The sequence below is a fragment of the Polypterus senegalus genome, chromosome 4, assembly GCF_016835505.1.
Source record: "Polypterus senegalus isolate Bchr_013 chromosome 4, ASM1683550v1, whole genome shotgun sequence".
Taxonomy (NCBI): Eukaryota; Metazoa; Chordata; class Cladistia; order Polypteriformes; family Polypteridae; genus Polypterus; species Polypterus senegalus.
Genome location: NC_053157.1, coordinates 203,614,185 through 203,629,940, shown reverse-complemented (window position 1 = coordinate 203,629,940; position 15,756 = coordinate 203,614,185). Strand labels below are relative to the sequence as shown.

Sequence of the window (15,756 nt, the reverse complement as noted above, 5' to 3'; positions counted from 1 at the left end):
AGTTAAAGTTTTATCTGTATAATATTATAAACATATTTTGCTGCATTTCACCTCAAAAATGATATCGTCATCATATGTAAATACGCGTCCGTACAAGAAAGGCTTTGAAACGTTTTGCCGTGGCTGAGGCAGCGTGTGCTTGAAGCTGTATACCGATAATTCTCTTTCCGATCAGCTGCTGCTGTGATTCACACTCCGATACAGTGATATAAATACTCCGAGTGCTGCAGTGAGAGTAATATGGAAACTCCTAACGGGAGGAGCTGAAAGAAGGAGAAGAAGAAGGTGCAGTGAGAGTAAAGAGCAGTAAAGTAAAGAGAGCTAAAGCAGTTATGGTATTTGGAATACTATGGCTATTCCCTGGACCATTATATTGTTACAAGTTAATTACAATCAGATGCGTTACACTAATAAACAATATGCGGTTAGTTTCAGGAAAATAATGAGTAACCACACAGGAACAGTACCATTGCTTTGACGCTGGGTGCCGCCAGTCTGCAAAACCGAGCGGAGAACTAGCGTACGACAAGGTATGAGGTACCGTGGAAAAGTGCGTGGCTTTACACCAAGTGTAGCTTTTATACATCGCGATTTGAACGTGGAAAAGTTCTTACGCAAGATTTCTGTGCGTACGCACCGTTTATACGTAAGGCCCCAGGTCTGCCAATTCTCTACTACAACACCAGGCCAGCGTTCATCGCTACAACACTGGTTGTTTACTTATGGACTTCATGGTATTTGCAGCTACTTTCCTTTCTGTGACTTCTGCAGAGGTCTGCCTTGTCAATGCTACTTCTGAATGTACATACTGTACAAGTAACTTCTCCACAGACTTCTCTAAACTCACAACTAGCTTAGCACCTGTGCAGGAAAAAATTAAAATTAAAAAAACAAACAATCAGACCCAATCAGACAGGTCACAGATGTCTAAACCTCATTCAGTGTAACAAGTGTTACAGCAGGTCAGTACAGTTGCAAGTTAAAGACAGTAGAAGTAAATATGAATTAAAATAAAAGGCTTTTAAAATAATGAAACATCTCAAGGGCAAACTAACTGTCAAGAAAGAGAAACAGTAAGGTATAAAAAAAAGGAAAAATGATTAATTAGTGTTAATGCTAGTCAGCAAGTGAACTAGACATTCAGAAAGATACTGCAAGACTGTGAAAAGGAAAAACAAAAGTTTTAGAAAAGTTAATAAAACTCTCAGTATGTTACAATACTATTAGTAAGCACTAATTTGTAGCTGACTTTTGTATAACGGTTGAAACTGCAGTAAAGGAACTCAGTACCATAGCATTTTATGTTTTTAGTATGGTTATAGGCTCATATGGTCATTTACTGTCACGAGTACAGTGAAATTCTTACTAAAGGGGCAGCACAGTGATGGCCTTGCTGACTTGTAACAAGGAGACGTGGGTTAGCCTCTCCATGTGGAGTTTCCACATTCTCCCAGCATCCGTGTGGGTTTCCTCCCACAGTCCAAAGGCACTTGCCATTTCTCAAACTGGCTGTAGTATGTGTGTCTGTGTGTTCACCATGCTATGAACTGTTGCCCTGTCCAGATATTGTTCCATTGATTAGTAAGGAAGGGCTCCAGCTGCCCCCGATCATGCCCTAGATAAATGAATTAAGAAGATGGATTGTGCTAAACAGCATGCAATACGTTGCCATCCTGTGAGTGGAAATGTATTATAAAGCTGCAACATCAGTTTAGGAGAAAAATCTACAATACAAACCACAACAAATATACCCTGGTATCGAGCATTTGAATTGTATTTGAATATTATAAACTGAATCAGATCCATCCATCCATTTTCCAACCCGTTGAATCCGAACACAGGGTCACGGGGGTCTGCTGGAGCCAATCCCAGCCAACACAGGGTGCAAGGCAGGAACCAATTGCGGGCAGGGCGCCAACCCACCGCAGACTGAATCAGATGGTATGATGCTACTGGCAATTACATTTGGGCTACTTTTGTGCTATTTCTAAGGATACTTTAGATTACAATTTCATCTGATATCTGGCAACCCTGAGCACCGCATTAGGAACCTTCTTAATGCCCGAAGGAACACATTTGTATTCAAAAAAACTTTCTCAGAATAAAATGGTCCTTTTTTAAGCAATGATTCCAGGAGGAATGACAAAACCCTGTAAATTGCCATTGAAGAATTGTTATTTTGTTTAAGAAGTTTAAGAACAAACTGTTACAGTGGGTGTAAGAAAAGAAAAAGGAAGAAGGAGAGGGAGCATGCAAACATGACACTAAATGGGTCCTTTGTAAGGTTAGTTGTAAAAATCAAGAAGAAAATGACACATATAGTGATCACGAAGAAGAGGATAACGGAAAAAAAACTGCCAGCATTTCACAGGGATTAACTGTGATTTTTCACAACAAAATACTGTATTGAAAAATGTACCTTATAATCAGTGGAGTTGTAAGGCAGTATTTTCATTTGTATGGTACAATGACAGTTAAAAGTGAAATCCTGGCTACTGGGACACTGAAGGAAGTTTTTTTTTTGATATTGTAAAGTTTTCATTCACACAGAGAGCTGCAGACAGAAAGAATAAGTGACAAAATAGTGAGGTGGACAGGAGAAAGACTTTAGGGACCATCAAAACTGAAATGGATATAAAATTTGGGGTAAAATAGGTGAATACAATTGTAGCAATGCTACTAGTAGTTAGAACTGCATCTCCCAGCAGTCCTTGCATGGGCAGTTGGGGGTCAAAGGTGGCCAGTGGGGTTTAAAAGGAGGGCAGGTGTCAAAGAAAGAAGAAAAAAGTTTATTTTGTTTTATTGTGTGTTAACGTTTATCTGTCGTGCTGCCTGCTGTTATTTGTTGGGGTCTGGATCGTCTTTCTACTTGTGCACTGAGGACTGTGTTGGAATTCATTGGCTTTCCCGGAAGAGAGGAGCGCTCCTGAACCGTCCATCGATCCGTCGTTATCCTTTCAGCAGCTACCGGTAGGACTGTGTTTTCCCTTCCTTTTCAACATACAGATCGCTGGATTTAATCTCGTCACCTCTCATTTCATCTGGCTTGGTTTTTTCATGGACTTTGCTGTGTGTTTATTGTGTTTATATGTTAAATTTAATATCGCCGAAAGGGTCAGGGATGGTATCATTGTTTTCATTTAATTTCATTATATTCTTAATTGTTTAAGGTTCCCAGTGTGCTTTATTTGGTCTCTGTAGTACTGTGTGTGTGTGTGTGTGTGTGTGTGTTGTTCCAAGGCTGGGGTTGTCCCTGGTAATCCTCCACTAAAATAAATAAATCGCCATCACATTGACGGTGTGAATCTTAGCGGCTCTTGACCAAAACACATTGAAAAAAAAATCACGTGAAACACATTACATTAACTGTGCATTTTCATAGTAAAAAATTTTGAAAATAAATATAGATGTATGTACAGTACACTTCCATTTAAGCAGTGTTTTAGATGTCAGTATCAATTAATTGTTTATATTAACCATTTTCATTACTATTTGCTATAGTTACAATGGCTCTGGACAGTAAATGTACATAAAATTAGTATATTTGCATAAGGAACGCATTCTTGACAGCAAACCTGCAGACTGTGCCCGAGTACTTCCACGACTGGATTAGTAAAAAGTGTACAGGCCTGTTTGGCAGCTTTCGAATAAGCAACACCTGTCCCGGTTCAGCCAAGGTCGGGAGCGTCATCGTCGCTCACACATCCACATTTACCCATAGTGACCCAATTTACGCCGTCAAAGAACATTAAATAAACGCCTTTGCCATGAATCAGACGCTGCAGAAATTGCCCACATTACCCTAAAAAAACAAGCGATTAAATTGATTCACTCAATAATTTAATTAAAGACTCTTGCCTAGATTCTTCGCTCAGAATAAGTTGCTTTAAAAATGGATGGATGGATATATTGATTGACAATTTCTCCACATCCCATGGTGGGCATCGCAGTTCGGAGCTTCTGTTCGGTATGTGCAGCTATTGCTGATGGATGGACATTGGCGATCTGCATCCTTCATCTGGATTAAAGTAAATATAATAAGAAACATTCCATTTAATTTACAATTCTAAAAGCTTTTGTGATTTGCCTGTAGCACATACTACATTAAAAATAAAACCGATCTGTGTAGCTGACACAGGTTTCTCAGTAACGCCGTTTCGAACAAAGCAGGTTAGACAGCGCGCTGATGCATACCAAGAGGGATTCATTTTCGCGCAGGCGCTCTTCGAATGGCAGGGTAACCTAAATGGGTAAGTTCCTTGTTTTTCTTTATATTAATAATCTTTCTTCCGGCTGAAGTGTGTCAACCCTTCATTTTCACAAATAAGTGGAAAACAAGGTAACTACTAACGTGAAAGGCTCGCTTCACGATTTATTTGTATTTTAATACGAGCCTTTATGGTAGCCTGTGTGTGGCAAAGTTGTAAGACGGAGGGCAGCTTGCTTTTTCACTTTTCAACAAAGACGATCGCTCATATATCGTGAGGAAATGGCGTCAGCCTTATAAGTACAAGCAGAAATAAAAATTGTTCGTTAAAGTGTATTTAATGATACGTCGTTCTCGGTAAAACGATTTTTATAATGGGAGGATGAAAGTCTTTCAACTTAGTAAGACGTTAAAGAACGTGAAACTGAACCAAGATTGCCTGGGTAGTCCTCAAGTCATCCCAGACAATAAGAGCCTAGAATTTGAGATTTGAGATTTTTTTAATGTAATGAAGAGCTTTAAGGGGAACTGCATCAGTAAGAAAAATCTGAAGAGACTCTGCTCAATCCAGGTGCAAGTACCAGTAAAACATTCTACAACAGGGGTGCCCAATAGATCGGAAAGGGAGTGCGGGTAGATCGCGTTGCATTCACATTTTTTTTTTTTTTTTTAAACAGACATGCAGGTTAGGTGCATTGGCGATTTTAAATTGTCCATTGTGTGTGCGCCCAGCGGTGGGCTGGCACACTGCCCGGGGTTTGTTTCCTGATTTGCGCCCTGGGATTGGCTCCGGCCCCCGTGACCCTGTGTTAGGATTTACGGGTTGGATAATGGATGGATGTTAGTCTATCACAGGGGTGCCCAATTCGTCGATCGCGATCAACCGGTAGATCGGAAAAGGAGTGCCGGTAGATTGCATTGCATTTATATATAAAAAAAAAAAAAAACACAGGGCGACCAGTCTGAGATCTATTTTCTTCTAACACACTGGTCATCCCGCACTCACGAAAATTGTCTGTCAGACTTTATCTAATGGGGGGGAAAAAAAGTAACGATTGGAGTGATGCCCAATGTAGAGGAGCAAGAGTAGCGTTTCTTCTTCACAAAGTACTCAAGTAAAAGTGCGATGTTTTTTTTTTAAAAAAAAAAAAAGTTACTCAAGTAAATGTAACTCGTTACTACCCACCTCTGATACTGGGTTTTGTATGTATGATTTTTAAAGGTAGCTTGCAAGCCGAAAAAGTGTGGGCACCCCTGTTCTACAACTATTGTAAGGTGCAGTGACTATGTTGGATTCAAGAACTGCAAGGCCAGGCTAACATAAATACTGTCCTGCAAGGTTTTAACATGAAATGTTTCATACTGTCCGTCAGGGGCTACATTCATATAAAATCCTTTTGGAACAAATCTTCAAGCACATTGTTTGTATTGATCGCTAAAACAAATAATTTTGTTAGCCTGGACATTTAATGAAAAGCCTCACCATTAATGAATGCCCTTTTGAACATGTTAAACCTGGATTGGACATTAATAAAAAAAAATTTAAAAAAATTGCATAATTTTCAATTAAGGAATATATTAATAGCCATAATAGGAATATTACCAGTACTACCAAGACCACTGATCCCTTTGAGCAGGCAGAGTGACACTGCATGGCTAATTTGCAGACATAATTAGCCATGTGCTTAAGCTACCATCTGAAACAAGCCCTAAAGGAGCCATCTCCTTCCACAAGAAGGAAACAAAATGTGACTCTGTGAAACTATGCTGAAAATTTTTTTTTTTTTACTATTTATATAGAGTTTCAGAATTCCCTTTGTTGCCCAGGAACACAAATGTGTACTAGGAATTTGTCTTGATGGTATTAGTGCAACATTCAAGTACAGCAGAATACAAAAGGTAAATATAACAACATTAAATATAAAATATAATGCAGCATACAAGGGCAATACAAAAAATAGAGCTAATAGGATTAAAATATCCAGGCAGTCTAGTGTGCAGGTATACATAGATAGTGAGTAGAAGCTCAGACCTGATTTTGTCAGAATAGCTCCACGTGGAAAAAAAAAACTGTTTAGATGACATGATGTTTTAGCATTCACTGAACAAAGGCATTTGCCAAAGGGAAGGAAGTCTTTGGATTAGGTGATGCCCTGGTTGAGTCGGATCAGCAATGATTTTTGCTGCCCTCTTCCTTACCCTGGACTGATATATGACTTCAATTTGTTGTAAGTTACAACCTGTGATCTTTTCACAAGCTTTGATGATGCATTGTAGATTGGCCTTAGCTTAATAAACTTGATAATATCTTTGTAGAACTGGAGATATATATATTATGTATATAATAATAATAATAATATATATATATATATATATATATATATATATATATATATACAGTGGTGTGAAAAACTATTTGCCCCTTCCTGATTTCTTATTCTTTTGCATGTTTGTCACACAAAATGTTTCTGATCATCAAACACATTTAACCATTAGTCAAATATAACACAAGTAAACAAAAATGCAGTTTTAAATGATGGTTTTATTATTTAGGGAGAAAAAAATCCAAACCTACATGGCCCTGTGTGAAAAAGTAATTGCCCCTTGTAAAAATAACTTAACTGTGGTGTATCACACCCGAGTTCAATTTCCGTAGCCACCCCAGGCCTGATTACTGCCACACCTGTTTCAATCAAGAAATCACTTAAATAGGAGCTGCCTGACACAGAGAAGTAGACCAAAAGCACCTCAAAAGCTAGACATCATGCCAAGATCCAAAGAAATTCAGGAACAAATGAGAACAGAAGTAATTGAGATCTATCAGTCTGGTAAAGGTTATAAAGCCATTTCTAAAGCTTTGGGACTCCAGCGAACCACAGTGAGAGCCATTATCCACAAATGGTAAAACATGGAACAGTGGTGAACCTTCCCAGGAGTGGCGGCCGACCAAAATTACCCCAAGAGCGCAGAGACGACTCATCCGAGAGGTCACAAAGACCCCAGGACAACGTCTAAAGAACTGCAGGCCTCACTTGCCTCAATTAAGGTCAGTGTTCACAACTCCACCATAACAAAGAGACTGGGCAAAAATGGCCTGCATGGCAGATTTCCAAGACACAAACCACTGTTAAGCAAAAGAACATTAGGGCTCGTCTCAATTTTGCTAAGAAACATCTCAATGATTGCCAAGACTTTTGGGAAAATACCTTGTGGACTGATGAGACAAAAGTTGAACTTTTTGGAAGGCAAATGTCCCGTTACATCTGACGTAAAAGGAACACAGCATTTCAGAAAAGAACATCATACCAACAGTAAAATATGGTGGTGGTAGTGTGATGGTCTGGGGTTGGTTTGCTGCTTCAGGACCTGGAAGGCTTGCTGTGATAGATGGAACCATGAATTCTACTGTCTACCAAAAAATCCTGAAGGAGAATGTCCGGCCATCATTTCGTCAACTCAAGATGAAGCGATCTTGGGTGCTGCAACAGGACAATGACCCAAAACACACCAGCAAATCCACCTCTGAATGGCTGAAGAAAAACAAAATGAAGACTTTGGAGTGGCCTAGTCAAAGTCCTGACCTGAATCCAATTGAGATGCTATGGTATAACCTTAAAAAGGCGGTTCATGCTAGAAAACCCTCAAATAAAGCTGAATTACAACAATTCTGCAAAGATGAGTGGGCCAAAATTCCTCCAGAGCGCTGTAAAAGACTCAATGCAAGTTATCGCAAACGCTTGATTGCAGTTATTGCTGCTAAGTGTGGCCCAACCAGTTATTAGGTTCAGGGGGCAATTACTTTTTCACACAGGGCCATGTAGGTTTGGATTTTTTTTTTCTCCCTAAATAATAAAAACCATCATTTAAAAACTGCATTTTCTGTTTACTTGTGTTATTTGACTAATGGTTAAATGTGTTTGATGATCAGAAACATTTTGTGTGACAAACATGCAAAAGAATAAGAAATCAGGAAGGGGGCAAATCGTTTTTTCACACCACTGTATGTGTGTGTGTGTGTATATATGTATATGTGTGTATGTATGTATGTGTATATATATATATATATATGTATATATATATATATATATGCCCAGAGACCAGTTCAGGACTAAGTTGGTTAAAAAATGACTGACTGACTGCTCCTTTGTTGTCCATCATGGAGTGCTTTTATTTTGACAGCAGCATAACATGCAATGTTCATGTTAAAATGTGCATGTGCATTCCCTGAGAGAGGTTGTGGAATTAAAGTATGAACAGGCCTCACCTATCTGCAAGAATAAGTTAACTGGATAATCCAGTTTCTTCACCATCACTTGAAATATTTGTGGTTAAAGTTGATTGGTGGCTATAAATTACCCCAGCGTAAATCAGTACAGATGCACGAATGTTCACCCTGCAAGAGACTGCAGAAATAAGTCTTCTCATGATCTTGTTTTGGGATTAGGTGATTTAGAAAAAAAAATGATGATTCAACCCTTAAAGAACAGTCACATGAAATAGAACAACTTGGAACTGAATTCAAAGATTTTTAGCTTTATTAACTAACAAGGTAAGTAATATTGTTTTAATATGCATTTTATTAGCTTCCAAATATTCATATTATACAAAAAGTAAGTCAAAAACTTACTCATAACTGCTATTATGTATTTGATATCACATTGAGCTGCTATTATGTATTTGATATCACATTGTTCCACAGTGATAATACTTGCTACATTAACCTCCTTGGTGTTAACCCCGGGCATGAATTCTGTGTTATTACAGTTAACCAGATTCAGACTCTGGATGATGTTTAATGATCATCATTACAATGTAAAGTCCGAATGACTCTTGGGACAGTGTTTTTTGCTGCCATCTAGTAGATGAAAAAACATTTTTTCAATCTAAGGTAAATCAGTAATATTCATAAGTAGGGTAGTGCCGCAACCAAAACACAATGGTGTGTAAATGAGAAACACTTTTTTTTTTTTTTTTTTATTTATTTTATTTTATTGAAATCACACAACAATCCATACAAATAAATCAATTTATACAAACATAAGATTGAAAACAAATCAACCCCACACCTGAGAAAGAGAGCTAAGCCAGCAGAGTAAAACTTAAAGCTAGTAAAAATAAGTAAATAGATGAATTAATAAGTGAATAAATATAAATGGAGAAGAAAAAGAAAAGGGGGGAGAATCTGCTTCCTTAGTGCTTTAAAAGCTTATTCTAAAATATTATTGATTTAGATCCTTCCAGGATTTAAATTTCTGTACCGATCCTCTAACTGAGAATTTGATTTTTTTTTTTTTCCAATTTCAAATAGTATAAAACATCAGTTACCCACTGACTAAAAGAGGTGAGTAAGGATTCTTCCAGTTGAGCAAGATAAGTCTGCGTGCCGATAGTGCAGTAAAGGCAATCACAATTTGTTTGTCCTTCTCCACTTTAAGCCCATCTGGGAGTTCTCCAAACACAGCTGTTAATGGGTTAGGAGGGAGTGTGACACCAAGGCTGTCTGATAGGCACTTAAAGATTTTGGTCCAGAATGATGTTAATTTGGTAAACGAGAAACTTTAAAGCAGGTTTTAAAACAAACTGAAAGTGAACCATTAGTTGAACCAGGCGATAATGAAAACAATGTGAATTGGTCATCAGACGTTGACACAAATGGTGAAAGTGATGCGTATGGTACTGTACAACCAAACCACCAGCGAATCTGGTCCGGTCAAGTTGCACCATTGTGCAAGTAGCTTTGTGACAAAGAAGGGAAAAAAACTTTACTTTCAAGTTGAAGGACAAGAAAGACATTAGTCTTGTAAACACTGTTCTTTGGGTAGCAACTGTCAATGTTTCCGGGTAAAAATTGGGAGTCACAAAGTCTTCTACTGTGGTTATCTACAATAACACAATGGGTGCATCAATCACATAATTCAGGACTGACATCCTATCATCTCATGTGCAAGAAAGAGAGAAAAAATATAAGAAAAGTGCATATTAAAACAGGCTTCTACTGCTTCAAATGTGACTGAGTTAGTGAGTGTTTAAAAACATGTCACACAGAGGATGGGTACTAAATCTGCATCAGTACAGCAATGGCCACTACCCTGCTGTATTAATGTTGATGTTCTAGTATATACATTTTACATGCAACATTTTTACTTGTTTGGGATTCAATTTTTTGGCACATTTTTTCGGGGGTAAACATGACACTAAGGAAGTTAATCATTCACTTTTTCTTACTGTATATCATTTATTTATTTATTTATTTTATTTATTTATTTTTTTATATATATATATAATAATTAAAATACGTCAGGGTTTTTTCTACAAGACTTAAGGAGCTGGGGGCATAACGGAACCACTGGAAATGAGGGTAATGGGTATATCAGGTAAGCTGATTTGTGTTTGTTATTAAATGAAATGAACTTCCATATTTCTTTATGTTCTTGTTTAAGATGGTGCCAGAGAATGGCAAAGTGCTGCATGTTGGCTGGATATTTCAGTAGGACATTCACTGCACTCTGTACATAGGAATAAGGACTATGTAAGGAGTAAGAGGCGTGCTAATTTAGGAGAACAGACAGAGGAAAGTAAAGTAACCTCACAGAAACACAACAGCAGGCAGCCAAGTTGGAGAAGATTACCGGAGCTTAGGGGGACCAGAAGAAGTAAAATAACTATAGCAGCTCTGTAATTTATTTCAGTCAGTCATTGTCCAACCCACTATATCCTAACACAGGGTCACGGTGGTCTGCTGGAGCCAATCACAGCCAGCACAGGGCACACACACACACACACACACACATATACCCACACCCACCAAGCGCACACTAGGGACAATGTTTAGGATCGCCAGTGCACCTAACCTGCATGCCTTTGGACTGTGGGAGGAAACCGGAGCACCCGGAGGAAACCCACGCAGACACGGGGAGAACATGCAAACTCCACACAGGGAGGACCAGGGAAGTGAAACCAGGACTCCTTACTGCGAGGCAGCAGCACTTCCACTGTGCCACCCTATAATTACATTTTTTGTTTTACCATTTAAGTTAAATCATTTAACTTAATTTTATTTAAAAAAAAAAAAAAGTCAGTTTTATAAAATAAATTTTAACAATGAGGTCCATGTAATGCAATTGCTGTTGGATGTTGGACTTTTTAGATGACAGCTTGGAAGAGCCAATCTTCTATGAGGGCTGCATCTGCAGGAAATGCCAGCTGATCCAGTACTTTGAGCTCAGCATTGTTGAAATGGAGGAGGAGTTGTCTGGCACGTGTTGTAGAAGAGAATTAGAGGACTTGGCCCAGGTGTCCTTTAGAGAGATTGTGTGCGCCACTAAAGTGGCACGGGAGGAGAATCCAGACCATACAGGTAGAGAGATGTGGGTCACAGTCAGAAGGCATAAGGTAAAGGGTGCAGGCTGCCAAGGGGCATCAACCCCAGAATTCGAAGTGTCAGACCATTTTCACTTTCTTGCAAAGCTGAGCGAGATCTCTGAAGATTCTGAGGTGGTAAGCAGGGATAAGGAGCCCCAACGGGCCAACTTAAAACCAATTATCATAAAGAAAGAGGTAGCACAGGTTTGCTCCAGAGACGGAGTGTTTTTTACAGTCTGTTGCTTTCTGGGTGCACAGGTGGGAAACTTCCCTGGAAGGATGGATAGGCTCTTGGGCAGAGCGGGAGTGAATCCAGTTGTCATTGCCCATGTTGGAACAAATGACATAAGGGTAGACTGTCAGTTTTGCTATCCAAAGAGTTAGGTGCCAGGGTGAGGACTAGAACGGACAGGGCAGTCTTCTCTGAAGTTCTTTCTTTGCCACGCACCAGTCCAGGTAAAATTGAGGATATTAGAAGGCTTAACAAGTGGCTCAAATCTTGGTGCAGGATAGACGGGTATAGGTTTATGGGGCACTCGAACAGATGGGACCTGTTCTGCTGTGATGAGTTACATCTGAACTGGAGGGGCACCAATGTGTTTGGGAGGCATACAGTGTGAGTAGGTTAGTCGAGAATTGTTTAAACTAGGGAATGGGGGTGCAGGTTTAGGACAGGCTAGGTTTAGAACTGTACATGGAGGGACAATAGTGTATAAATAAAAATGCATAGTAATTTAAATTCTAACCCAATGTTTAAATGTAAATGTAAAACGAGTAACACATTTAAAAATGGCTTCATTTAAAAATAGCTAGAAGCATCAAAAATAAAACCAATCAGTTGGCGTTGTATGTAGAGGAGCATAATTATATTATAGCAATAACAGAAACCTGGTTAAAAAACAGTGATGGGGGGGAAAAGTATAACACAGAAGGATACACATTTTTATTTATTTTTTTTAGTCTATATTTGTAACTTCGACAAAGCAATGTAATATTAATGTTACAATATTGATAATAACAGCAATGGTTTGATGGTTAAGAACCCATTTCCCCCCTTTTAGAAATGAGTCTTTGTAATTTTATGACAGGGTTGAGTGAAGTGCCTCAAACAAGTTTGGCCAATATTTCTCTGCTGAGGTCTCAGTCAACCCCCTCAGGAAAGCCAGGCTGCCTAACTGCCAAGCTTTACCTTAACATATGGCTTGGAGAACAGGTGTTAATGTATTCTGTCCCCCCATCGGTCTGAAGTATGGCTGTTTGGAATTGTCTTGCATCAGAAGCCTTTAAGCACTATGATGCCCTATTGGCTCTAGGGGCTGGACAATCTATAAATTTGCTTGCTTTACCCCCCTCTCTCCTTATTGCCAAACTGGAAGACCATCTGACACACCATGAACTGAAAAGGACAACACAATGAAGAGCACAGCTCGGCAGCCATATTGATGCCTTAACTAGAGACATTTTAAGTAACTAACAAGTCTGTTTGCTGCCTGAAACTACACATCACCATTTATCAGGTTGTATGGTTGCCAATATTCAAATGTGCTTTGCATATTTATGAATATTATCAATAATACATTATTTAAAATTGTAACTTAATTAAGTTAAACTTTTACTACACCTAATTGCCTGAGGTTATAAATGTAGAAGGGAAGGTGGGGAGATGTTATATACCACAATACCTTATAAACAGTGGTAAGTCTAAGATTTGAGGCATTCTGACAAAGGCTACATATTAATAACTAGCAAAATACCCGTGCTTCGCAGTGGCAAAGTACTGCCTTAAATTTTTTATTAAGAAGAAAATTAAACCTTTTTAAACTGAGGGAAAATATACCAATAATTATTTGTTAAGGATCTCTCGGTATACCACATTGTCAGTTCCACCCTCCGGTTGTAATATGTCCAAGCTGTGCCCTGAGCTTACTCTTGAGCATGCAACGTACAGTTGGCCATGTGAAAAGTAATCTTGTCTCAAATCTCACAGCTTGGATTGCTGCTGTCATAATTGGTTTTAGTTTCATGGTTTGTTTCAATTAAGTTAGTATTTGCAGGACTTGTGTGGAAGTGACATTCGGCACAACCAGTTTCATCGATAACTTCGCATCCAGCTTTTGAGAGTTTAAACATTCATAAACATCAAAGTGTCTACTACTGGAATTGTCACCTGTGAATCTAAGATGTTTAAGAGGCATTGGCGGTTACACTTGAAAGCGACAACCGAACAATTCAGCGGCAGCCATCAACTCGCATGCAGAACAATAGGTGAAGGGCTTAAGCATTTCATTCTTGTAGTGCTCCTGTGTAGTATAATTATCTCTTGTACCGTCATCAGTTCACACCTTGAACCTGTCCCAGTCATTCAATACATAAGACACAATGTTCTTCCGGATATAAATGAACAATAAAACAGCGGAGAAGCTGTGGATTAAATAAAAGGGCTGCAGTTATCCGCAGGGAGATGTGAATCCCGTGGCGAAGCAAGCAAGGAAGGGAATGTAGAGACCGGAGTGACGGACTTATATAGGCAGGCAGCCAACAACGTGGGAGGCGTTGGGATGGGGGACCCAACCCCGCCTCACACGGTGACCGAGCTGCAGGCTATGGACGTATATATGTACGTAAGTAGGATTCAGTTAGCGTTGGGAGCCTGAGTACCAAATTTCTTGAAGATGGGCCCATAAGTAACAAAGACCGTTGGTGGCGGACAGTGGCGTCATACCACCGAAATAAGTACGTACATCAGTTTCGGTTAGTGCAGGGAAGCCACCTACCAAATTTCGTGAAGATGGGGCCATAAATAAGAGAGTTCAACCTGGCGAACGTTGTCGACCGTTATGTGTAGAATTTCGAAATGAAACCTGCTTAACTTTTGTAAGTAAGCTATAAGGAATAAGCCTGCCAAATTTCAGCCTTCTGCCTACACGGGAAGTTGGAGAATTAGTAGTCAGTCAGTCAGTCAGTGAGGGCTTTGCCTTTTATTAGTATAGATACAAAAGGGCAAAAAAAAACCTTGCACATTTTGCACTTCACATTCTCTTACTGTATGTATAGTTTATGGATGCAACTGGTTACTTTTTGTATTGAATTTGGATATATTACTTTGGAATTGGCCTTGACGGAGTTTGCAGCCTCTGGGACAACTGATTTGAATCTTTTTGTGGTTTACTAGACAAAACGTTATTTTGATTGCCCACTCTTGCTTGATGCCTGATTTGTGAGCAGTTTTCTTTGCATCATGGAGAACTGGGAATGTCCTGTTTTCCTTAATTAAAATGAATAACCTACAAAGCTTTAAATGGCCTTGCATCGCACTGCATCAGTGATCTTCTCCATCACTATGCTCCTGTTCACCACCTAAGGTCTTTTGATTCTGGCATTCTTGTTTTGCCCCAAAGTGTGGTGCTCTGTGTGCGACAGGGCCTTCAGCTATAGCTCCCAGACTTTGAATGACCTCACAAAATTAATTCCACCAGCCAGCTCCATTCATTCTTTTAAAAAAACAAGTGGGATTTACTTACCAACACCCGGGTTTGGTTAACAGGATGTACAATTTAAAGAGAGTGTTATTTTCATGGGAATTTTTACATTTGCATTATTTTCACTTTTACTTTAAAATTTCAGTTCAAACAATATTTGGAATTAACTTTTCAAGGTCCCATTGAATTTTGATTCCTTGTTGGGATTTACATTTTGACAACACAACATATAACTGCCTGTGAGTGAATATTGTTTCTTTCTCTCTAATAAATAAACCAACTTTTTTGAATGTTTGTGCCTGTGAATTGTTAATTGTCATAGCACAAGCTATTCTCACGGGAAACTGTAAACATTTTAATACAAATGGTATATCAAGATCTCGCCTGTTAAAATTTTACATTTTAGAATTGTTAGACCAATTTTTAATACAGCTTCGTAAGTGTGCGTATGTATGTGTGTTCATAAGTAAGCCCTTTAATGGATTGTTGTCTGTCCAGGCTAAGTGCCTGAATGCCCCTGATAACAGTGGTCTTGTTTGAAAATAGTAAGTAGGGCGTGACTTGAAAGAATCTTATGTTAAAAGTCTCCATCTCGCGAAACTTCCTTCCAAAAGTCACATCTCATCCAAAGATTTTTTTTATTTTTTATTTTATTATAACAGAGAGACTAAATCTCATCTGTTCAGGATGGCATATAACTTGCACATC

At 38.9% G+C, this 15,756-nt stretch overlaps 1 long non-coding RNA gene across 3 annotated transcripts in view; it reads left to right on the top strand.

Annotated features, from left to right (window-relative positions):
• Window positions 1-2,125: 2,125 nt before the first annotated feature.
• LOC120527922 overlaps window positions 2,126-15,756 on the top strand; it is a 47,904-nt gene continuing 34,273 nt past the window's right edge. For 2 of the 3 annotated variants that reach the window (XR_005633435.1, XR_005633433.1), the window contains exon 1: window positions 2,126-2,970. This is a non-coding gene — a long non-coding RNA (uncharacterized LOC120527922). The remainder of the gene's footprint in view (window positions 2,971-15,756) is intronic. The other variant, XR_005633434.1, reaches the window with a different exon arrangement.